The 27,161-nt window shown below is 38.7% G+C and overlaps 1 pseudogene; it reads right to left on the reverse strand.

Moving 5' to 3' along the window:
- Window positions 1–479: 479 nt before the first annotated feature.
- On the reverse strand, window positions 480–26,382 carry LOC100778271 (serine/threonine protein phosphatase 2A 55 kDa regulatory subunit B beta isoform-like; annotated as a pseudogene).
- Between the last annotated feature and the right edge of the window lie 779 nt (window positions 26,383–27,161).

Genomic DNA, 27,161 nt, shown 5'->3' on the forward strand with positions numbered 1-27,161 from the left:
CCAGTCCTTGAAATGGTTTATCCTAGGCTATAGTATTATTGGTATTGGTAACTCTATAGCAGCCCTAGTCACTTCACTTATAAGATCAATATATCATATCAGAATGGCCTTTAATGCTTTTTACCACTTGCAAGCCAAACACAATTTGAAACATTGATTGAACCTTTTTTTTCAAAAGAAGATACAATAATAGAGGGAAAGAATATTAGGATTGAAAGGAGGGGAAGAGGAAAAAAAATGAGAGATGATGCCCATCCAGTAGAAAAATAAGGTCTCCTGCCTATCCAGGAATTTCAAAACAGCCACTTTTGGATCCTTTTTTCTAAAAGCACTCTGAAGGGCACTTGTACTGTGAGAGTTAATAGTGTATATGCATCCTCCAACCCAGTGTGGTTGGTAAGATGGGAAAAGAAGTAACCTTCTCCATAACAATATGATGTGACCATGCAGATACATGTTATACCTTCAATCATCTCTCTTTAGGCATAGTACATGTACAAACTCAAAGCAGCAGCACGAGCAATTGAATTCTCACTTGGATGACATGCTAAGTGCAGCAAATTTGTTGTGAAATCAAAAGAATTCCCATTAGCATCCACTCTAGGGGCTTCTGCTCCTGTTCAAGAATATCAAATATTGAGTCTCGTGACAACATTATAGTAACATACCAAAAAAATATTTATGGAATCTTTGCTCAAATCATTTAAGGGAAAATGAAAAAGAAAATTGACCTCGTCTTACAAAACGTGCTATACTATTTCCAAGTTATCTCGAAGCCCTTGAAGGGGTTGGAACTTGTCGTATGAGGGAACGCAAAAGTTAATATAAATTCTACTGCAATGCCTAACTAAAGACTATACTTGATGTCAGAGCTACCATAAAATTAGCTCATTGGATTTTTATTGGCTTCTAGATTTGTAGCGTCAGCACTTCCAGGGTCACAACCAAACACACGAAAAAGATTGCTGTCAACAAGTGAAACAAAATCATAAGATGCAGGATAAACAATTCCAAGAACAACTGAACCACATATTAAGTTTGTATCAGAGACCTGTAAGAACCAGTTGCTACGCACAATCTATCACCACTTAGAAAACATTCATACTTATCGAAAGATTGAATCATTTTCATATAAATCACAAAGCTGCCATGTTTAAACAAAAGCATAACCAGTTATAACTCGACAAAGAAGTAGAATGAAATTCATAATTCATCACTTATCAGACCTTGGGTCTCAAATACTCATGAACCTCGAAAGTTGCAACGGGGCATGAATCCATATTAATGTCCCACAACTGACAAAACAAGTCAGTAGTGAAATGAGATGAAGCTTTAAGAATTTATAACATACAAGAAGAAATCCCCCAAACCAATTAGTCACAAATGAAAGATGTCAATATGTATATCTACACAACATTTGAATTTGAAAGGAACACAGACCTAAATCAATAATTATTATCCCATATATATACTAGAATTAAAGGTTCATCTCCATGCCAATTTCCCAACCATTTGAATGTTTTTTCCCTGCCCATTTGAATGAATTTATCCTGCCCATTTACATGGATTTTTTTCTGTCCATTGTGTGTCATCATTCACACGAAGTTTCTATTTTGATGATGATTCTGTATGCATATGAAATGTAGGTAGTTGAATTGGGGTTATATGCAGCATTTAGTTAATGTTATTGATGTAGAATTTTTTGTTAATATTATTTCTTTTATTGTTGAGTTTTTTTGTATGATTAGATTAATTTTTGTACGTGGACTGGGTGTAAATTTTAACTTCAGATATAAGTTGAGGTTAATTTTTTGTCAAAATCATTCTAAAAAAATTTCCTAAAAAGTGTGTTTCTTTAAATATTTATTTTCATGCATATTTAGTAAATTTATTGCAAATTAAAAAAATACTAGTAGTTAAAAAAATACATTCCCTAAATATTCACCCTTTTTTAGCAAAAATTAACTATTGAGATGTTGTTTTAAAGTTAAAGAGATTGATTGCCAAAAATAAAAGTTAAGGGTCGTAATTCCAAGAGTCCAAAATATTGTAAAAGCTTTAACAAAAAGAATTGATTTTGAAATTAGAAAGTTTCAAACCTTTCAAGTCATGTAATCACGACTAAGTATGTATCTTCCATCCTTCCCAACTTTTATGTTTGAGATACAAGCAATAATCTTTGTGAAAAATGATCTAGACCCTGGGCCATCATGTTCCTCAAATCTGCATCAAATGCCAAGGGTATGGTTTATTAGAGTCTACCAGCGATTAAAAAAATACATATTCATGCATATAACAGGCTTCAGAGAAATTCTGCTTCAAAGTCCAGACCAATAATGAGAAACAGATGACCTATCCCAAAATTCTGTCAACTTGTTTCAACATTTGTTAGAATCTAAAAAGCCTTATGGGACGAATGGGATACTTATTTGTTAGGAACCAACAAGATCACAACAAAAGAATGTACTTACAGTTTAGCATGAGAATCACATAATGCTGATTGTCGCAAGTCAACAAGATGAATTGAACCCTTTGAACTGCTATATGCCAACATATTACAATGTGTAGGGTGAAATTCTGATGATATTATAACCTCTGTAATAATAATATCTAGGGTCAGGGCTCAACCAATACTTTTAAAAAGAAACTGAGCAGGCAAAAATAAAGAAAGCAAATTATTCTTTCTTCACTATGCTCCAAAACCCATGAAAGCTCAAATACTATGTTCACTGCACTAAAACAGCCATCAATACAACCTTAAAACCCCAGTCTATCACATGCAAATCCCCTTTCACTACCAACCTTCAACCCCCCTGTTTTTCCCTACCAACCTTCAACCCCCCTGTTTTTCCCTACCAACCTTCAACGCACATGTTTTTCCCCTTGATTCATCCTACAAAACCTTAATTCTTATATGTTAAATTCTAATCCTTACACTGTTCTACATCAAACAAATTGAGACTGGAATGATTTACCCGGGCAAAAGCTGCTCAAAGGATGGATTTGCCTAAGTTTGACTTGGGTAATTTTTTTTATCATGTTTCCCAACCTTAGAGCTGGTCAAGATTGAGTCTAGGTGAGGTTGTGCCAGCCACACCAGCCCAAAGCTTAGACAATACCTAATCCAAATAGCAAGCCTAAAGAGAAAATAGGAGATTGGACTGGTTGCATAAAATTGTGTCTCATCACTCATGAAGTTACACATCTATGAAACGAAAATAAATTATCAAAGGATAAAATTAGCATTACAAGCATAGTTTGGATCCACTCAACCATCATAAAGTAACATTTTTTTTTCTTGACACGGTAAATTTTGAACTGTTGTTGTTAAGGGTTTTGCTAGGTGCACCCAACACAAATACTTGTGCACCCAGTAAATTAAGTGAGTGGCAAAAATGTCTTTCTCTTAAATTTTAAAAACCTGACTCTCTCCCTCCTGCCCGTACATCGTTGTGTTGTGCCTCCTTTCTTCCACCTTCATTTTCTACTTCCTGTTACGCCAAGGTCATCGTCGTCTGCCTCCGTTCGTGCTGTTTAGCCAGTCGTCGCTACCATCATCGCGTGTTTGCCGTAAGTACCTCTCTTCCTTTTCCTCGTTAAAAATGGGTGTGTGTGTGTGTGAGTTTATTAGATTTGAAATCTGTATAACTCTTACGGATTGGTAATCCATATATTTATATATTTTATTTTATTTTAGTAATTAATAAATTACTTAAAATAATTTTTTACAAATAAAAGAAATTAGTTATTTTCTTGTAATTTTTTTAATAAATAAATATTGTTGTATATTTTTATGTTTTATATTTAATTAATTATATTTGTTTTTTAAGTTTTTTTTTAATAAATAACTTAACAATTTTGTTTATTTAAAAAAGAATGTATAAATATTATTGCTATTTATTTATTTTTAAAATATAAGCAATTTATTTATATTTCTTATTTAAGTAGTTTATTTTTTTATTGATATAGTGGTATATATATTATTACACTGTGTCATACCCTAATTTCGTCCGGGGATTATTACTTGATGACATGCAACCTTTGGTTAGCCGCTTTGAGATACTTGGCGTCCTTTGTTGCACAATAAATGAAGTCTCGAGACATGTCGGAAATCAAAGGGAAGCAAGCTTACGCGATCCGTGAAATTCCGTAATGTGGCGGAAATAAAAAAGAGGTGTCTTTGCGCAATCCGTGAGTTTCCGCAACTTCTTCGAAAGCTAAAAAAGAGTAAATACATAATTCGTAAGGATTCGTAACCTTGGGGAAGGAAAATAAGTATCGTTACGAAATTCGTAAAGTTTCGCAACGTTACGGAAAAAGAATTACCAAAAAAAGTAAAGGGGGGTCATTTAGTAAAAAAAGGGGTACAAATAGCAATCAGACCCACTTGGGCCTTCCAGATTCTTCCTCTAGAAGGCTGTTGCTTCTGGAGGAAGCAACCTTGCTCGCCTGGGCGAGCTGGGTGGCAAGCTCCTCCCCTATTTTGCTATAAATTGGGGGAGGAGTGAAGGGAGAAGGGGTTCAGCCTTCTTGGCACTTCTTATTCTCTCGAAATTGCTGAGGAAAATTATTTCCGTGAAGAAAATCCAAGCCGAGGCGCTTCCGTAACATTTCCGTGAGTAATTACGCGATGATTTTCAACCGTTCTTCAACATTCATCATTCGTTCTTCGTTTTGTTTAGTCTTCAATGGGTAAGTACCTCAAACCGAGCTTTTCAATTCATTCTATGTACCCGTGGTGGTCCACATTTTGTTTCATGTATTTTTATTCTCGTTTTTATTTACTTTCTGTACCCCCTTTTGATGTGCTTCAGTCATTTATTTAAGTCGTTTCTCGCCTAATCTAGAAATAAAATAAATTTCCACCGATCATTTGAATTGTATCATCCGTTAATTTCGGTTAAAATGAATTCCGACCATTCGGTCATGCCATAACCACGTTGGAAATCAAAAAAGAGGTAATATAATAATATAATAATCAAAAAATACCCTTTTAGTAAAATAAAGCGAAAAATCAATCGGACGTTTTCTCTTTGGGATTTCTCATTCTTAATTGAATTGGCTAATAACTAAAGTGAAACTAAGGCTAAAATCAACTCGCCTAGTCAAGCTCGTCCACAAAAAATAGGGTTTTGAAAGTTTATCATTTCAGTTTTCTTACCAAGTAAAAAGGATCATTTTTAAGGTCCAACGCCTTAAAATGATTATCTTCCAAGTAAAAAGAATCGCTTGATTCACTCTCAAGAAAGAACTACGTAGGTCTGATTTCCTCTTCGAGGTAGGGTACGTAGGAGCAAGAGTCTCGCTTTTGTTGACCTCAAAAATAAAAAGAAAATAAAAGTTAAAATAACACAATTTCCACAATTCTAAAAAATAGGTTGTTGTCCTTCGAGACAAACGTAAGAGGTGCTAATACCTTCCTCAAACGTAAATACAACTCCCAAACTTAGAATTTTCATTTTGACCGGTTTCCTTCGGTTTTTTCCGACGTTTTTCCACAAATAAACGTTGGTGGCAACTCCGCGCATCTTTCCTCCTTTGGGAAAGCACACCCGTGAGCCTCGCCTCGCTCGCCTGCAAAAAGGGCATGTTGCGACAGTTGGTGACTCCACTGGGGAAAGTTTTTGTGAGTTAGACCTATTTTAAGGAATTGTGGAATCATGAAACTTTGTGTGTGCATTTGTTGAACTATGTAAAATGTAATAACTGCTGTCTTTTCCACATTTTTACACTGCATTCTAAGCACCCACGGGTTTGAGTAAAAAAGGGGCCCTATACCCGGGTTCATGGGAATTTAAGGAGTGGAGGTGAATCTATCATCATGCTAGGTCTCCGACTTGCTTGATAATAGTGAAACCTCATCTAGAGCTTTCTCTCTTTATAATGTGTTGTCGCTGGTATTCCATACTGCCACAATATTATTATCTTGAGTGATGATACCTTTAGAAAACAGCCGTGTGAGTTATGAATTGTTGGGGAGTAGTTATTGGAGACCCCTAGATATTGTCCTATAGGTTCCCAAATAGGGGCAAAGAGCAAACACGCTCCGTGCCATTCGTTCTCATGCTTTTTTTTGTAAATAACACTAGTTTATAGTTTTGCTAGTGATGTTTGGTTTCTTTAGAGTTATACGTAACCTTTTTAATGCTATGCTGAGGCGCCATCATGCCCAAAACGTAGCATTAAAATTGGATCTCTGCGGTCTCGTATGTGTGAATTACCCCTTTGTGTTGTGTTCTTTCCGTTTCATGCATACGCATTGCATCATTCATGTCGGAGTCTTGATCCACCCCTTTTTTAGGTAAATGATGGGGACGAATCAAAACAGCAAAAGGTTTTATCAAGTCAAGGTTAAAAGTCTAGATGTCACCAGCCTCAAGGAATTGGGACGATTGATGGGACCTCTCCAAAGGCAAGTCTTCCGCAAAGTGTATGGAAAGATTCTAGATTTGACCGCAGCGGAGGTATTTACGGAAGCTGTCGTATCCCTCGCCCAATACTATGACCAGCCGTTGAGGTGCTTCACGTTTGGGCACTTCCAAATGGTACCGACTATTGAAGAGTTTGAGGAAATACTAGGATGCCCTCTTGGGGGAAGAAAACCGTATCTTTTCTCCGGGTTTCTTCCTTCCTTGAGCAAGATTGCAGCTGTGGTTGGAGATTCAGCAAAAGAGTTGGATCGCATGAAGCAAACTCGGAACGGCGTAGTGGGCCTGCCACGAAAATACTTGGAAGGCAAGGCAAGGGATATGGCGAGCCAAGAGAAGTGGGGGCCGTTTGCGGATATACTAGCTTTGTTGATTTTTGGGGTTTTCCTCTTTCCGAACGTGGACGGTTTGGTGGACTTAGCCACCATTGATGCTTTCCTCGCATATCACCACAGCAAGGAGAGTCCAGTGGTGGCTATCTTGGCAGATTTGTTTGACACCTTTGATCGGAGGTGTGAGAAAAACAGTGCACGGATTGTCTATTGTTTACCCGTTCTCTGTGTGTGGTTGGTTTCACACCTATTCCAACAAGACACAAGACACCCGTGTCCGCTTCAAAGTTATCGCTCATGCGCCGAAAAAGGAAGAATCGATTGGGACCAACATTTGGCTGGGATAGGAGGCAGCGCAATCAATTGGTTTCCTCGATGGAAGGAAGGCAAGGAGAGAGTTCTTTTCTCGTGTGGCGACTACCCTAATGTTCCATTAATAGGGACGAGGGGTTGTATTAACTATAATCCCGCACTTGCCATAAGACAGCTGGGGTACCCCATGAGGGGAGCACCAACCGAAGAAAGTCTCTCGCCTTTCCTTGTGAAGGATCTAGGCGCGCAAAGTCTCAAGGTGATACAAAGAGTCCACAAGGCATGGAGAAGTCCGTTGAGGAAAGACAAGGAGCTTAGGGGCATCCGTAATGGCGTCATCGGAGGTTATCATAGATGGCTAAGAATTCACACGCGAGGGTTAGATTGGCTCTCCAAATTGAAAGTTATCGATGAGGATAACTTCGAAGCTCCGGAGGAAGATAAAGAAGTCCGAGCTTTAAAATTAGAGCTAGGGAAGGCAAGACTCGCCAATGAGAAATTCAAATCAGCCGCTACACATCCGGAAAGAATATACCGAGTTACAAGAGGAAAACGCGGCCACTACAAGAGCCCTTGAACAAGAAACCAAAAGGGCCCGCAAGGAGGAATATGGCCGAGAGAAATTCCGAGGAGCATTGTGGGGTAGCAACAATGAGCTCAAGCTCCGAAGGGAGGAGAGACACCGGTCACGGGTGCATGGCATGATTTTAAAAGAAGAGTTAGTTGCTTGCGCAAGGTCCAAAAGGAGTTTGGCTCAACACTTGGAAGCCACGGAGCAAAGCATGCTAGCTATCATAGGGAAGTACAAGGAAGAGTTGAACCAGTTCGTGACCCATGAACAAAAGCTAGTGGAGGATTTTGCACAAGTATACGCTGAAAAAGAAGCAAGAGGGAGGGTGATTGATGCATTGCATCAAGAAGCGACTATGTGGATGGATAGATTCGCCTTGACCTTGAATGGAAGTCAAGACCTCCCGCGTCTATTAGCCAAAGCAAAAGCCATGGCCGAAGTGTGTACTGCCCCCGAGGAAATTCATGGGCTAATCAATTACTGTCAACACATGATAGATTTGATGGCCCATATAATTAGAAACCGTTAGGTTCTCTTGTAACACCTTTGTATAATCTTGGCTAGATGAAAACTTTGTTTTTTTTTTATGAAATGAGAAGTTTTGAACTCATCACGTTATCTAAAAAACCTTGGGGTGGATCCAAGTGCTTCGATCATTCATTTGCATGTTCATATTTTGGTGGCATACTCACCGTTGTTTATTTCTTTAGGAATTTCATCATAACTAAGAAAACACAGAGGCACCCCTATAACACTCGATCCAGAAAGATGGATAATGAAGAGGGCGTGCAGGAACAGATGAAGGCCGATCTATCGGCCTTAAAAGATCAAATGGCTTCCATCTTGGAGGTCATGTTAAAACTCCAGAAAACCATAGAGGATAAAGCCATGACAACCTCGCAGCCCAAGTCGTACCGTCCATGACGGAGACAGAGATGATCACAATTATGATAGATATGTTACCCACGTTCTACTATGAAAAGCTGATAGGCTACATGCCCGTTAACTTTGCGGATCTCGTCTTCGCCGGAGAAAGAATTGAATCTGGACTGAGAAAAGGCAAGTTCGAATATGCCTCCAACACGGCCCCCAATAACAACAGAAGAGCCCCAGTGGTGGGCACAAGGAGAAAAGAAGGAGATACCCACGCGGTCACCACCACCCCAACATGGATGAAAGCACCCCAAAATATCCAAAGCTCATACCAGCCTAACCCCCCAAACTTTTCAATCCGAGCCGAGAATTCCTTCCCGACTCAAGTAAAAGGACCACCCGCGATAGAAAGAACGCCGGCCCAACGCACAGCTCCAGCCATGCCCCGGCCAGTCAATAATACAGCCCCCGGCACGAGCTATAGTAATACACAGCGCCCATACCCGAAGGATAATTTCTCTCCTATTCCCATGGCATACTCCGAGTTATGGCCTTCATTATTGGAGAATCATTTGGTGGTGGCCATACCCGAGAAGGTCTTCCAGCCACCCTACCCCAAGTGGTACGACCTGGGTGCCAAGTGTGTGTACCATAGTGGAGAAGGTCATCCAACAAAGCGAGTTCAAGGTAGTCGAGCAACTGAATAAAACTCCAGCAAGGATCTCTTTGCTTGAACTGCTCATAAATTCTGAGCCTCATCGCGCGCTGTTGATAAAGGTCCTTAACGATGCCCATGTAGCACATGATATCTCAGTGGAGGGTTTCGAAGGCATCGTTAATCATATAACCACCAACAATTATATCGCGTTTGCGGAAGAAGAGATTCCCGTAGAGGGAAGAGGACACAACAAGGCTCTTCATGTGTCGGTGTGATGTATGGACCATGTTGTCGCAAAGGTACTTATAGACAATGGATCAAGTTTGAATGTGATGCCAAAGACCACTTTGGAAAAGCTTCCTTTTAGTGCGTCACATTTAAAACCGAGCTCGATGGTGGTGCGAGCATTTGATGGTACTCGGCGGGAAGTGATGGGGGAAATCGACATTCCCATTCAGATAGGCCCCCACACTTGCAATGTGGTGTTTCAAGTAATGGATATAAATCCCGCCTATAGCTGCCTCTTAGGAAGACCTTGGATTCATACGCTGGGAGTGGTCCCTTCAACGCTTCACCAGAAATTGAAGTTCGTAGTGGGTGGACTTTTAGTGATAGTGTCGGGTGAAGAGGATATGTTAGTGAGCTGCCCCTCCTCCGCACCATACGTAGAAGCGGCAGAAGAATCATAAGAAACGGCTTTCCAATCCTTCGAGGTGGTGAGCTGCGCCTCTGTGGAACCAAGTCCGTTGCTACCTTCTCTCTCCAACACGGCCATAATGGTGGCACGTGTTATGCTCAGGAACAAATTTGAGCCCGGAATGGGTCTAGGCAAGGACGGCCTCGGGAATGCCGACGTGGTCGATATCAAGGGAAATCCATACAAATATGGATTAGGGTATGAACCCGGGATGCCGGGGAGGAGGAATGTGCCGTCAAGATTTCAGGCGGATAGGGTATGGCCCGGCCGTATTAGCCAGTGTTTCACCAGTGCTGAAATGGTGTCCGAGGAGGAAGTGGCTGCAATAGACGAGGAGTTCCCTCAAGACCCACCAAATTTTGTGCAACCATGCCACCCCGATTCCCAAGTGGGGAACTGGCGCGTGATAAGCTAGTAAGAAGTCTATACCGCTGATTCAATGTAATTAGAGCCTATAGAGTTCCCTTTCTCTTTTGTTTTGTGAAACCTACCTTATTAAATAAACAAAGAGATCTTGCTTCATCTGTTCTTGCAGTTCCACCTTTTCTCATATCATTTTTCATGTTTTTGTTTATTTTGTCTTGTTTGGTATAGATATGAGGGTCGATTCTTTGAGAATCCTAACGATGAGGGTTTGACGATCGATTTCGACCGAGATGTGAGCCAAATGATGAACGAAGAAGAGGAAGAGGACGTCCTTTCACCAGAGTTGGAGAGGTTGATCGCTCAGGAAGAACGTGAAATGAAGCCTCACCAAGAAAAAACCGAATTGGTAAACTTGGGGACCACAGAGAAAAAGAAAGAAGTAAAGGTAGGAACCGATATGACCGCGCCTATCCGCCAAGGCTTGATAACCCTTCTTAAAGAGTATCAAGATGTCTTTTCGTGATCATATCAAGACATGCCCGGTCTGGATTCCGACATTGTGCAGCATAAGTTGCCTTTGAATCCTGGGTCTTCCCCGGTTAAGCAAAAGTTACGGAGAATGAGACCCGAGATGTCTTTAAAAATTAAAGAAGAAGTAAGGAAGCAATTTGATGAAGGGTTCTTAGCTGTAGCTCGGTACCCAGAATGGGTGGCCAATATTGTCCCAGTCCCGAAAAAGGATGGCAAGGTTCGAATGTGTGTAGACTACCGGGACTTGAACCGAGCCAGTCCTAAAGACTATTTTCCCCTGCCACACATTGATATATTGGTAGATAATACAGCCAAGTTTGCCCTTTTCTCATTTATGGATGGTTTCTCGGGGTATAATCAAATAAAGATGGCACCCGAAGATGTAGAGAAGACCATTTTCGTCACCCTATGGGGGACGTTTTGCTATAAAGTTATGGCCTTCGGGCTGAAAAATGCTGGGGCAACCTATCAGCGTGCCATGGTGGCGTTGTTCCATGATATGATGCATAAGGAAATAGAGGTCTATTAGATGACATGATTGCCAAGTCTCAAACTGAGGATGAACACCTTGTCAATCTACGTAAGCTGTTTGGAAGGTTGCGGAAATACCAACTAAAACTAAACCCTACCAAATGCACCTTCGGGGTAAAGTCGGGGAAGTTGCTAGGATTTATCGTAAGTCAGAAAGGGATAGAGATAGATCCTGAGAAAGTGAAGGCCATCCTTGAAATGCCGGAACCATGCACGGAGAAGCAGGTTCGGGGGTTCTTGGGCAGGTTGAATTATATCGTGAGATTTATCTCGCAACTCACCCCTACCTATGAGCCCATTTTCAAGCTATTACGTAAGAACCAGGCGGTCCTGTGGAACAGTGACTACCAAGAGGCCTTCGAGAAGATCAAAAAGAGTCTCGCAAACCCCCCGGTGCTCATGCCACCTGTAACTGGAAGTCCTCTTTTCCTGTACATGACCGTGCTGGACGAGTCTATGGGGTGCGTGTTGGGTCAGCACGATGATTCTGGGAAAAAGGAGCAAGCCATCTACTATCTAAGCAAGAAGTTTACCGCATGTGAGATGAATTACTCAATGCTGGAAAGGACGTGTTGTGCTCTGGTATGGGCATCACATCGGCTTAGGCAGTACATGCTCAGCCATACCATGTGGCTTATTTCCAAAATGGATCCCGTGAAATACATCTTTGAGAAACCAGCCCTCACGGGACGAATCGCTAGGTGGCAGGTACTATTATCTGAATTCGATATCGTTTATGTCACCCAAAAGGCGGTAAAGGGAAATGCCTTAGCGGATTATTTGGCCCAGCAACCTCTCCAGGATTATCAGTCGATGCACCCTGAGTTCCCAGATGAAGATATCATGGCCCTGTTTGAAGAGAAGCGGACGCACGAGGACATAGACAAATGGATTGTTTGCTTTGATGGGGCATCTAACACTTTGGGCCACGGAGTAGGGGCAGTCCTGGTATCCCCGGATGATCAGTGTATTCCTTTCACTGCTAGGCTGGGTTTTGATTGTACCAACAATATGGCCGAGTACGAAGCATGCGCCCTCGCGGTTCAGGCGGCCATTGATTTTGATGTAAAACTACTCAATGTGTATGGAGACTCAGCTTTGGTGATACGCCAGTTGAAAGGAGAATGGGAAACTAGGGATCCGAAGTTGATACCCGATCAAACTCACATCTTGAGGTTAGCCAGGTACTTTGACGACATTTCTTTCCACCAAATACCTCGGGAAGAGAATCAAATGGCTGATGCATTAGCCACCCTGGCATCCATGTTCCAACTTGCCCCACACGGGGATCTGCCGTACATCAAATTCAAATCTCAGGGCAGGCCGGCATATTGTTATGCAATCGAGGAAGAGCGGGACGGGAAACCGTGGTATTTTGACATCAAACAATATGTCGAGAACAAAGAATACCCACCAGGGGTTTCTGACAATGACAAAAGGACGTTGAGGAGATTGGCTACTGGTTTCTTTGTAAGTGGTACCATCTTGTACAAACGAAACCACGACATGACCCTCATACGATGCGTAGATGCCAAAGAGGCAAACTGCATGATTGAGGAGATCCATGAGGGTTCATTTGGGACACATGCCAATGGGCATGCTATGGCCAGAAAAATCCTTAGGGCCGGTTATTACTGGCTCACTATGGAAAGCGATTGCTGCGCTCATGTAAGAAAGTGTCATAAATGTCAGGCGTACGCGGACAATGTCAATGTTCCGCCACATCCTCTGAACGTTATGTCCGCTCCTTGGCCTTTTTCCATGTGGGGAATAGATGTCATTGGGGCCATCGAACCCAAAGCGTCGAATGGTCACCGCTTCATTCTTGTGGCAATAGATTACTTCACCAAGTGGGTCGAAGCAGCTTCTCATACTAATGTCACAAGAAGTGTGGTAGTCAAATTCATAAAGAAGGAGCTGATTTGTCGATACGGGCTCCCTAGGAAGATCATTACTGACAATGGTACCAATCTGAACAACAAGATGATGCAGGAAATGTGCGAGGATTTTAAGATCCAGCATCATAACTCCACCCCTTATCGGCCAAAGATGAATGGGGCTGTAGAGGCTGCGAATAAAAATATTAAGAAGATTGTTCAGAAGATGACAGTGTCATACAAAGATTGGCATGAGATGTTGCCTTTCGCTCTGCACGGATATAGAACCTCGGTACGAACTTCTACTGAGGCAACGCCGTATTCCATGGTTTATGGGATGGAAGCAGTACTCCCATTTGAGGTAGAGGTTCCTTCTCAGAGGATAATAGCAGAGTCAGGCCTAGAAGAGTCAGAGTGGGCTCCAGCACGCTACGACCAACTTAACCTTATTGAAGGTAAACGTTTGGCAGCCATGAGCCATGGGCGTCTATATCAAGGAAGGATAAAGAACGTATTCGACAAGAAGGTACGCCCGCGTAAGTTCAACGAGGGGGACGTCGTGCTGAAGAAGATGTCCCACGCTGTTAAGGATAATCGAGGCAAGTGGGACCCGAATTATGAAGGACCTTTCATGGTGAAAAGAACTTTTTTTGGGGGTGCTCTGATACTCACCCACATGGATGGCGAGCAGCTGCCCTCGCCCGTGAACTCCGATGTAGTTAAACGATATTACGCTTGAAGTCTGGGGCAATCGAGAGGACCGTTGCATGTTTTTATTTCTGAGTTTTTCTCATTCTTCTTGGTTTCCTCCAGGGATTCCCTTTCATTGTAATTGTCTCATTTCTTTAAAAGAAGAGGAGATGGGTTAGGATTCAGTCCTCCCTTTGGTTTTAAACCTCGTGTTAGTTTATAATCATCTGAGCCCTCTTCGCTTGGTTTATGGGGTGCCCCCAAATGCTTATTTAAAATTGAATCTAACCAGCCTTCACTAAAAATCATCGCATTAGAAACATTCATACATGCACATGCACATGCATATCTTGTGATAGCAAGGAGAAGAATCGTCTCAGGCCACGGTCAGAAGTCAAGACAATTCAAGGGCAGAAATCAGCCAAGGTAAGACGATGACCGATCACGATTGACCGCATATTGTTTGTCTCCTACTTGCAGGTACATAGGGATGGAGGCAAATGGAGGATAGGGTCACGACCGACCAAACGTCACCCCTTCCCGGCGCTGGGCCAGCGGAAAATGTCGCTGCAAGGCAGCCCAGTATCCTTTGAATTCGTAGTATTTTACTACTATTTTTTGTTTTTAAATAAGTGATCGACGCCTAATTCTAACTTAAGTAGGTTCAAGTAGGCAAAACGCTAACCCATAAGAGGGGGGGAGAAGGCATGGTTACTGTATTCTAAAAAAAAAAAAAAAATTGGGCAGGTTAGCTCGCCTGGGCGAGCAACCCCTGCATTCAAAATATAAAAAACGAGGGAGGGGAACGTTTTTGTATCCAAAAACTCCCCCCCCCCCTCATTCAAAAGGAAGAACTCACGAAGGCTTGCGGTATTTGCTCCCCTAAGCCACTTTTGGTTGCATTTTGCTTTCATTTTTGGTGTTTCTACTCACTCCAACAAGTAAGTATTCAATCCTTGAGTTTTTTGCTTCCCATTGGTGTGTTTTCTTCATCTTTTGGTGCTCTAAATTGTGAGAATGTGCTTATATTTGTGGGGCAGTTTTGGGTCGCTTTGGTGCTTGTTTTGTTGAGTTGAGGGTTTGTGTGAGAAGGCATTAGGCTTATGTTGTATTCTGAAGCAATGGGGCATGCCACATTGTCCCCATTCTCTCGCAATTTATGTCCAAACGTGCGCCCACCAAGTGCTCGGTGAAATGCCCCAATGATATATGAATATGGTTTTGCAAAATTGGGATTGTGGGACTGTTTTATGTATCTAGAGACAGCATATGAGATTCAAAATAGGTGCCTAAATGCAATTTCAAGCTTAGGAACCCAAACTTTTTTAGCTTCAATGCAAGAGGACATACTCATGGCTAGGAATCCAAAATTTGGTTTTAGAGTTAGAAAAGCATGAAATTTAGGACTAGCTTGTGAGAGTTTTTTTACTCGAATTTGAGCTGCCCCATGATCGATACTTTGCACCTAAGTGATGTGGGAAATGCTTTTCAATGGTATGTGGATATATGTGGGGCATGAAATTCTTTGCAAAGGGTGAATGGATATTGAGATCGCTTCCTAAATGAATGTATGATAGCATGGAATTCCCTTTTGAATGCAAGTGTGTGCATAATGTAAATAGCTTGCCAATATGAATAAATGTGAGTGAAACAATAAAAATTTGTATGATATATATTCCAAATGTGTGTAGTTAGTTTGTAATAGCAAATATTTAGGATATAATTAAGTGTGAGTTTGGACGCAATGCCTTGGGCCTGAGAATGTATGTTTTTTTCAAATGCATATATATATGACAATTAGAATGTGTTGGATGGCCTCTATGTTGATATAAATAGTAAGATATTCCACACATACGCGTGTGCATAAATAGATTACATGAGTTCGTTTTAAAATCAGAGGGATTAGCATGACATTTTTTGCGTTAAGATAAGCATTATCTTGTAAAACTAACTTCTAAATGTTTGTTCTCGCAGGAAATGGCCCCGAGGAAGCTTGCCTCAAAGAGATCCAGGAAGGATAAAGCGGCTGAAGGAACCAGTTCCGCTCTCGAATATGACAGCCACCGTTTTAGGAGCGCTGAGCACCAACAGTGCTTCGAGGCCATCAAGGGATGGTTATTTCTCCGGGAGCAACGCGTCCAGCTCAGGGACGACGAGTGTATCGACTTCCAGGAGGAGATAGTTCGCCGATAGTGGGCATCACTAGTTACCCCCATGGCCAAGTTTGACCCAGACATAGTCCTCGAATTTTATGCCAATGCTTGGCCTACTAAGGAGGGCGTGCGAGATATGCGATCCTGGGTGAGGGGTCAGTGGATCCCGTTTGATGCAGATGCTCTCAGTCAGTTCCTGGGATATCCTCTAGTGCTGGAGGAGGGCCAGGAGTGCGAGTATGGCCAGAGGAGGAACCGGGCCGATGGGTTTGATGAGGAGGCCATCGCCCAATTGCTGTGTATACCGGGGCAGGATTTTGTCCGGACTGCTGCTGGAAGACGGGTGCGGATCATGCGCACCAACATGACCACCTTGACTCAGATCTGGATGACTTTGCTTCTCAGCAACATCCAGCCCAGCGATCATAATTCCGACCTCCCCCTGCCGAAGTGTCAGTTGGTGTACGCCATCCTGACACGGATGAGCATTCACGTGGCTCAGTTAATCGCTGATGCCATCTATCTATTTGCAGGTATGGCGCCTACCAGGCACCCTCTGGACCCGGATAAGTCCAATAGGGCCCTGGGGTTTCCCGCTTTGATCACATGACTCTGCCAGTCGTTCGGAGTCCCCGTCGCACCTAGCAAGGTGATTCAGCCGCCCATCACCTGAGCTTTTATTGAGAAGTATTGCACGTAGAGACAGGCTCAGGGGGATGCTCCGCAGGCCGCAGACGCGCCGCCACCTCATCAGGCTGACCCAGCTGGATCATTTGATACAGAGCAGTATTTGTGGCATTTGGTTCGCCAGCAGGCGGCCAACCACCGGGCGCATGTACAGACCCATGATTGTCTTTACCAGTTGAGCCTCAGCCTGCAGAGCCAGGGTTTTACTTCTTTTCCGTGCCCTACTCTGGATCAATTCAGGGCAGAGGTCGCGTGGCCCGGAGATTGGCCTGAGGCCCGGGCAGGAGAGGCACCAGCAGAGGCTCCCGACGAGGCAAATGAGGCCCGTGAGGACGAGGAGATGACCGATTTACTTGATTTCTTAGGAGGGAGCGAAGCCACATGATTGGGAGATCCCTTGATCCGTATTTCTTTTTTGTTTCCATTTTTTTTTCCTGTTACATATAATCTTATTTTTGTTTGACTAAGGGACTAACGTTTGTTTCGTGTTGATTGACTTTTGTTTTGTACATACATATCGTTTGAGTCGTTACATTAGTACTTGTTTCGTTGTTGTCAATAGTGCTTGTAGAAATTCCGGAATCGCGTAGAATTTTTTTCATTTAGGAACGTCGTCCTAAAAATAAAATGAATCAAAATCATGATAAAAAAGGAAAGAAATGTTTTGAATAAAATGTCTTGTGTATATAAAGAAAAAGGAAAATGTGCATAGAAGGGTTTTTTATAAAAATATAAGGGAATTCTTGTGTGTGTGAGCAACAAGTGTATATAAAGAAATTTTTGTATGAACCATAAGCGTGTGTTAGGAAAAATGGAAAAATCTTTGAATGTAAATAGGGTTTGTATATAGACCGTGTGATGTAAAGAGAAAGAGTTCCAATGCGTGTACAGAAAAAGTTTGTCATATTCAAAGAAAATTTTCTTCATAGAGGACCATAGGTGTATAATTTTTGTGAATATATAAAAATGAAACAAAAAGGAAAAAGAAAGAAAGACCACGAAGGTCGACATGTTCTAGTTAAGAAGTATAAATCATTCGTAGAGAGCAAACGTATCTTTTGGAAACAAGGGACTGACGCTAAGAGTTTATTTTCCTGAATAGCCGAGATAAAGAATGGATGAATTCGTTGAACTGATGAAAGAACATAATTGGGAAACGTTGGGTCTGTTTGTGTAAATTCCCAACCGTAGTATCACAATGCCACAAACGGGGTGCTGGAGTGCCCACCTGGCTGTAGCCATGACTAATTTTGCACGTTGTTTTCAAATCATCATTGTCACGCGTGCCTTGTGGAGTAATATGGGAGTTCGGCCCGAGACTGACACATTGACCCCCAAATTTGTTTTGCCCCAGATATCAAGATTGGGTTCCCACGATAAAAGACCCCATTGAAACATAACCTTAGACTTTTTTGAACCTTGGCCTATCAAAAGAAACCTCATCCTTTCCCCCGAAGTAAAGGACAGCGGGATCTCCTCAAGGGGGAGCGAATAGAATGCTAAAACCTGATTTCCCAAAGAAAGGAATGGAGAAGGAGAAGTGAAAAGAAAGAAAAGGAAGAAATAGAAAGAAAAGAAAGAAAAAAAATATGAAAATAAAGAAAAGAGCAATAAAAAGAAAGAGAAAGGAAGATTCCCGGCCGAAGAGTGGAAGGGAGTAAAATGGAAAAAATCAGAGGCAAACAGAATAATTCTCGATTCATGAAAGAAAGAGAACAGAAATTCTTCAGGCCAGATAAATTTTCGGCAAGGTAGGTGACTGCCGGCGAAGGAAAACCCATTTTTTGTGTGGTTCTTCCTTTCAGATTGCCACTCAAAATCATTCTCAGCTGGCGATATCCCACCCCACATGAACAAAGAGGAAAAGACCAAAACACTCAGCTTTCTCTCCAAAAACACTACCCTCAAGGAAATCCTATTGGTCCGTGATCGTGCGTTTGACCTTTGATTCGATAGGTTTTATATCAATTATGTATGCAATATGACTGAACAAATTTTATTATTTAATGTTATTTGATAAGCTTTTTAATTATTTTCATTTATGTTGTATATGAATTTTAAATTAATCACCAATTTACATTATTATGTTAAACCTTTAATAACCCTAATTAGTCAAACCACACTAATTAGTCACGTAACACTAACCCCTAAGCATGAATTAACCCTAAACCCTAATTGATCAGGAAGTAAACCTTAATTAGAGATGTAACCATATACCCTAGTTAGTCACATAACACTAAACCAAAATTAGTGAACTCTAAGTAGTAAGCTAACCCTACACCCTAACTATTTAAGCAATCCTAACCCCTACCTAGTAAGGTATCCCAAAACCCACATTAATCAAGTAACCATAAACCCTAGATAGTCAAGTAAAACTAAACCCTAATTAGTCACGTAACCCTAGACCCTAGGTAGTCAAGTAACCCTAAACCCTAATTAGTCAAATAAAATTGTCATAAAAACACTAAAACATAAATAATTATATACCATTTGAAACTTAAGTAAAATAGATAATTATATGAACATCCAATGAAACATGCGTGTATTATCGTATTATATGACAACTCCATAAGTAACTAAATGTTCAATCTTCCCTTAAATCAACAAAGTCTATTTTCAACCTCAACAAATTTGTATACTATTGCATTCTACTAATATATGGTGTAGGTCACTGCTTTGCCTGATGATGACAATGTGTAAACCATAACAAATTTATTGACGGTAAGGGACAACAGTCTCTGAAAAATACCTGTTACATAGGGACATACACATTCAAATTATCAAAACATATTCTTTTACATAAATTACACAAACAAGATGATCATGCTTTTACCTGAACAAAATGATTGTCATACACATGACCGATACATATAACATGATGCACAAAACAATCTGGTTGTGGTTGACTTCTAAGAGAAAACAACACCATGCTTTGTTGGAGAAAGAGAGAAACAAGGATGACATTATACCTTGATGCAATCACATATCCCATGTCGATTATATTCATCCACTTATCAATGGCAACCTGCATGTAACAGTTATAATTACATTTATTTAAAGCAAATTTAATCCATCAAAACGTAACAAAAAACTTATATACCATGGATAATCCATCAACAAGTAGGGACAGCTTTAATTCCTTAAATTTATCTATGCCACCAAGCAAGTTGATATACTCATCATATCATTTTGCAAGTTCTTTAAGCAAATGGTTGCAAACCAAAGACCATGAATCTTCACCCTTACCTGATAAGGCAAAAATTACACGATATCCACAGTTACCATCAGCTTTGACATCAACAATGTTTTCAATGGAATCATGAATGCATGGATGAAATTGATCCAACATCGGCATGGTCCTTCTTGGTTTTGCTTGGTCAGATGATGATGCACTGTGTTTGATTGGAGAATTAATATTTTGCATGGAATGTAAGGCATCAACATACTCCCAGTAAGATGGATCACGCTTTGTTGATCTTTGATGTTTGGTACTGGTTTCATCTGAGCACATTTTGTTTTCACCTTTTTTGGAGGAGTACACATAGAGTTTAGATCAGGGTAGGCAATTTCATGAAGTTTACTCTTTAGAGTAACTTTGCCACAAACATCAAGCTCTTCAAACTGCTTGGATATGGTTTCCATTTCTTCGGTCATGCTAACTTTGGGATCAGATAACTCATAAAAATGTTATCGCTTGTTGGAATATATGATAATCAAATGATATCAAAAGGCCTTAAAACTAACTATTTTGCACCCATAAAAATAAATATTCAGTATAAATAATCAAAATATATAATAATTAAAAACAATCATTAAAAGTAATCAATAAGGACAATCAACATAACTCTCAAACACAATCATCAAAGACAATCAAAACTCAATCAAAAACAATCATCAAAGACAATCAACATAACTCTCAAACACAATCATCAAAGACAATCAAAACTCAATTAAAAACAATCATCAAAAGCAATCATCAAAGACAATCAACATAACTATCAATCATAATCTCAAGGACAATCAAAACTCAAGCAGATAACAAGAATCAAAACTCAATCAAAAGTTAACAATCATAGGCAAAAATAAACAAACATTAAAATCCTCTTGTTTGATAAATGGCCTTTATCACATAATTGATGAATACTTAATAAACTATGCTTAAGATCATCAATAAGTAAAGCATTTTCTATGGAGGTAGAGGGATTTGTACCTATTTTTCCAACTACAACAATTTTACCTTTGTTTGTTGTCTCCATAGATCACATATTCACTATCTTTGGGAGAAATATGAATAAACTTTGATGCATCTTCCGCCATGTGTCTGGAGCAACCGCTATCAATGTATCAACCTTGCTTTAAGGAGTCCATCATTCATATAATCATATTTTGATTTTGGTACCCAAATTTTCTTGGGTCCTTGAATGTTAGTTTTGAGTAAGGATCCTTTTGGAACCCATACAATCTTTCCATTGCTACTACCATTCTTTCTATTATAACATGCTAATGCACTATGATCTTTCTTACCACAATGAAAGCATGTTAATAAAGTAGAACTAGTAACAAGAGTAAATTTGGCAATAACAATTTTTGAATCTTCAAATTTCAATTTCAAATTTCAAGTTTCAAGTTTCAATTTCAAAATTCAAAATTCAAATTCAATTTCAAATTTCAAGTTTCAATTTTCAAGTTTCAAGTTTCAAGTTTCAAATTTCAAATTTCAAATTCTAAACTTGAATTAGTTTTCTTAGAATATGAAAATAATTTGGCAAGTTTAACAGATTCTTTATACAAATCATTGAATGTATCTTGGAGTTCATCAATAGAAATAGATAAGTCATAGTTAGAAGACATTACCTCTTCTTCGCTTTCATAGTCTTTGACCATGAGACCCAGCTTTATGATTTCATTTTCTGAATCACTTGGAGAATCCATGTCATTATCTTCCCAAGTGATGTATGCTTTCTTTTTCTCTTGCCATATTTTTCCATTCTTCCTTTAAAGATAGGATAATTGAATCTCAAGTGCCTAGGTTGATTGCATTCATAGCATTTTGGGACTAAGGAGGAATCTTCTCTTTTCTTCTTTGGATTGATATTTGATCTCATTTGATTTCCTTTGTTTCTCAAAAATTTATTGAATCTCTTCACAAAAACTCTGAAACCATCATCTTATTCTTCTCTAGGTTTTTCTATAGTTGCATTTCCCACTACCATTGTAGGAATGAAGGGACCAATTTCAATGGCTTCCCATATATTTAAATCTATTCCTTCTATAAAGATCTGCATACGGGTTTTCTAATAGTGATAACCCTCACCATTGAAAACAATAGGCCTATTAATAGAATTTCCCTCAGGAAATGGAAATTTGGATGAGGGCATTATTATTCTTGAAGTTTTTAAACTTTAAACAAGAATCTTGTTCTAATACCACTTGTTGAACAAGTGGCCTCAATAACTTAAGAGGGAGGGTGAATTAAGTTTCAAAATTTCCCACTAACAAACTTTTAACTCCCTTCTAAATGATAGGCTCATAATGCAAAAAAAAGAAGCAACAATCAATTTAATAATATTCTTTAAACATGCAAGACAAAATTGATTGCAATAACATAAATGAGATAAGGGAAGTGAGAAATGCAAACTCAATTTATACTGGTTCTGCCACTTTTCGTGCCTACGTCCAGTCCTCAAGCAACCCACTTGAGATTTTCACTAACTTTGTAAAGAACCTTTTTACAACTTCTAAACACCTGAGGAATCCCTTTCCCTTGTGTTCAGGAAACTTACAATTCAAGAGACAACCAGTCTCTTGATTACAACTGACTTTCTGAGATGAACAAAAAGATTTCTCTCCTCTAGAGTGGATGATACAAATTGAAGTTCCTAGAGGAATTTTTCTCTTTTAGAGATGATAATACAATTTGAAATTCCTGGATGAACTCTCAATAGATTTGCAAGTGTTTGCCCAAGAGTTGTTGAGAGAGCATTTGGCAATGAAATTCTCTTAGAATATCTCTCTCTTGCTTTTTGAAGTCAGACACACATATATATAGGCCCTTCGTGCCTTTTCAAAATGGTTTGAAGAGATGTGTCTTTTCAAAAAGCTTTTTCTAAAATTCTTCACTGGTAATCGATTACAAACATCTGATAATCGATTACACAGTTATATTTTGAAGGGCCATGACTTTTCAAATTGAATTTCAAGAGTTCCATTGCTGGTAATGGATTACACATCAATGGTAATTGATTTCAGCTTTTAAATTCAAATTTCAAAACCCTTCTAAAAGCTATTTTTTCAAAATTGTCTTCTGGTAATCGATTATTCTGCCTAGTAATCGATTACCAGAGCCTTGGATGTCTTGGAAACACTTTGTTTTGAGGAAAAAGCTTGATCTTGAATTAATCTTGAAGCAATGCTTGTTTGTTGAAGCAACATTGTATTAATCTTGAAGCAATGCTTAACCTTTGAATGTTTGTATGCAGACTTGTTTGATTATTCTTTGGCATCATCAAAATCATGTATTCATACATTCACATTCTCCCCCTTCTTGATGATGACCATCATTATCAAGTGAATTTCTTTTCAGCATCATCAAAACCTGCATTATTCACATGCTTGACATAATCAACAAACATTGGTCGTGGTAAGCAAGAAGAAATTTCAAATTTCATAAGGCATTCTTCAAAGTTTTGCTCAAAAGGAAAATCCACCAAACTCCCCTAGGCTTCCATGACATGATCCCATGCATTTTTTTTTACCAACCAGGGTTTTACACTTTGCCTTCATGTTTTTATCAATGTGAAACTGACACAACAAATTGGTAGAGTCGGGGAATACAGTTTTCGCTGCACTCATCAATGCTAGATCTCTGCCAGCAACAGTAACTCCAGGGAGTGCATCACGTATGAGAAAAATACCTCAAAACCGTTCTAGAGCCCCAACAACATTATTTAGGCATTCTCCCTCAAAATAGGCAAAAGCAATAGAGAATGTTATCCCTGTTGGTGTCACACCAACAATGTCAAGTAATGACAGTCTGTACCTGTTTGTTTTGTAGGTATTATCTATCAAAAATACTAAATTACAGGCATTGGATAATTTCATTGCATCAGGATGACTCCAAAAAATATCACGTACAACATCTTCATCGTTCCATCTATGCCAATGAATATACTAATCCCGTTCAAGAAGCTTCATTAGTTGTTGCATTTCACTATTGCTGCCTCTTATGGAAGAACGGTATGAACTTCTTGCATTTAAACTTGCTTGATTGTTGTATAACTATTGGCAGTGTGCTCCTTCAATGCTAGAAGAATATTTTTTGGTTTCATCATTGACTTTGTCATATCAGTAATAATAATATTCTCATCCTTAGTCAATGGACCAACATATGGATGTCCAACCAATGACTTGGCCAATTCATGATTTTGACTCCCACACATTAACTTCATTATCCATCCTTCGCCTCCAACCACTAGTTTCGCACGCAGCTTAAAGGGACACTCACATTTTCTACTCCTAGTAATTGTTCTTACTAAATCTTTCTTCTTGGCCCTATACTAACCACTCCTTTCACAACCAATTAAACAAATGAGGTCCTTCCTCTAATACCAGTATTTTTGTTTGACCTCATAATCACCGCCACAAAACCAATTTCATAAGCAATAGATCGAGCCCAATGCAAAACATCATCACGGCTAGCAAACACCTACAATGCAATCCATGCCTCTTTAGTCTTCAAGGGACATTCATTTACTTACTTTAACAACAAAAAATCATATTAATACCTGAGAAGTATTGAAGGCATTAAAACAATCAACTTACTCTTCATTCACACCAGCTTCATCTTCATTTTTTTCATTCATATCAACTTCTTCAAACATTATACTATCATGCATCCACTTATCTTCGTCCATCTTAAAAAAATATTGAAAATTTTCAGTGATAAACAAACGACCATTAACCACACCATACATATACTATTACACAAATTTTTTAATTTTTTTACTGCATATAATAGTATAATACATTAAAACTGATCACCATATATATTAAAAAACTAAGAAAATCAAGTTTTTGTACTTAAAATTGATAACCACATATATATATTAAAAACCAAGAAAATTGATAACCATGTAATACATTAAAATTGATAACCATACATATTAAAAATGTTAATATTTTTGTACTTAGTAGTAATTCATAAAATTATAAGCACTAAAAAAACCAAGTTTAAAATAAAAATGACTCAAACACATTACAAGTCAAAATTATTTTAAAATAAATATCACTTCCAAACTATAAAAAAAACTTACAAATGAATAATGAAACCGTACCTATTTAAAAATATTTTAAATAATAATATTAGTTATATTTAAATAAACAATAAAATAAATTTTTTAAAAAAACTAAGAAAAAAACACTTACGAACTTACAGATTGTCAATCCGTAAGTAACATACGGATTGACAATCTGTAAGTTACTTACTAATTGGTAATTCATAAGTTATATAAAACTTACGGAATATCAATCTGTAAATTTTATATAACTTACGGATTATTAATTTGTAAATTTTATATAACTTACAGATTATCAATCCATAAGTTTTATATGCAAAAAAATCTAGATACAACAGATGTTGCAGCTTACCTTCGCCGTTAACAGCCACACCAACCACCACCACAACCACCACTTGCCACCGTAAGACTTGCAGCTCGATGAAAGTGGACACAAAGGACCTCTCTTCTCACAAGAATGAATGAAAACACAAAAAACAAATAGAATGAATGAGTGAAGAAGGTAAAAGGAAGAAGAAGTAACAAGGGTATTTATGAAATATCAAACAATTGTTGGGTGCACAAGTAGAATGTTGGGTGCAAAAAGCAAAAGATTGTTGTCAAACTTTTAAGATGAACCCAGGTCCAACCCAACTTGAATAGCTTAAGTCTAGTAGAGAAATTTGAGCCTAGACATGGCCCAATTTTTAAGATAAGTCAACAAGCTAGGTTGGATTAATGAACAGGGTAGGCCATGGCCCATGAGCACCCTCTGCTAGTCAACTACAACTTATACATTGCAATTATTTCTTGAACTATATAAATTAATTAATTTTAGTGTTTTACCCTGCTAATGATAATATATACACTAAAGGATAATTTTTCTTATCAAGCTTACCTGTCAGATCCTCCATATTTGCAGGCTTTACATCAACAATATTAAAACTTTGATTGCTAATTTTTAGGTTCCAAAGATTTATTCACAAATCATCAGCTGATATGAAAGTTTCACCATCGCTAGAAAATATGAGCAACATCACACCATCCAAATTTGATTAGTATTTAGAAAACTATGAATTTATTTTTTTTATAAAAAAAAACAATGTGCAGAAAATCATGTAGACATAAAGCAATACCCCAGAAAGAAAACAATTAATCATCTTTTTTTAGAAACATCACAACAATAAGAGAAATAAAAATGATGAATGCAAGATTGACACTTAATAGCCTTTAATTAGAATGAGAACCAATTTCAACCAAAATTTGCTAGACTATGGCAAATACATATTAAGAAAACTAAAATACCTGTTATTTGAAATAGAATTGACGTGATAATCATGAGTGTGTGCATACACTCTACGACATCGAGCAACTAAACTGGTTTCATGGCTACTTACATACATATTTTACAACACAGGTTAGTAATACAGATTCTTAAACAAACAATTGTGGGTTTGAAAAAGAAAGAACTTCAACCACTTCAAATTCTTTCTTCTCTTCTAAAGTATCAAGATTAGACAACATAATAATATAAAAATTAGAAAAAACTACACAAAAAATGGAATAATCAAAAGACAAAATTAAACTCCAGTATTTCTCTTGTTGCTTCTTCCTTGACTCTCCTTTTCTTTATGAAGAGGACTATGCAGGACAGATAAAATTTCTACCCATATGAATATACTGAGATGCGCCTATTAAAAGCACTTAATCACACTAAAAAACAACATGCTCTAAGTTTTAATAATTATGTGTATGTATGGTTATTTGGATCAACTTTTTTTAGCTCCTCTTCTCCTTAAAAGGGGAAGCTCTCGCCTCTCTCCCCATGCTCTCTCTCAGGCCATCTCTTAAGTTAAAAGATGAAAACTGTCAAACAACTACTTTACTTTAAAAGCTCTTATTTTGAAGCTTATACTTTAAAGTAGTTTTTAAGCAAAAATAAAATAAAAAACTGAACCAAAGATTAGACAAGATTTCATTTATTTAAATAGAGAAATTTTAAGTTGTTACTTGTTATACCATAAATAGATTGAGAAATCTTCACTAGAATTATGAAACCAACCGTTATTAATATGTTTGTTGTACCAAGATTTGTGAGTTCAACATATTTCTGCTAGGCTGTTTTAACTTCAATGCGACAAGAAACAACATAATTGTATTTAATTTTGAAGAATAAAAAGTA

Source organism: Glycine max, chromosome 2 (genome assembly GCF_000004515.6).
Source record: "Glycine max cultivar Williams 82 chromosome 2, Glycine_max_v4.0, whole genome shotgun sequence".
Lineage (NCBI taxonomy): Eukaryota > Viridiplantae > Streptophyta > Magnoliopsida > Fabales > Fabaceae > Glycine > Glycine max.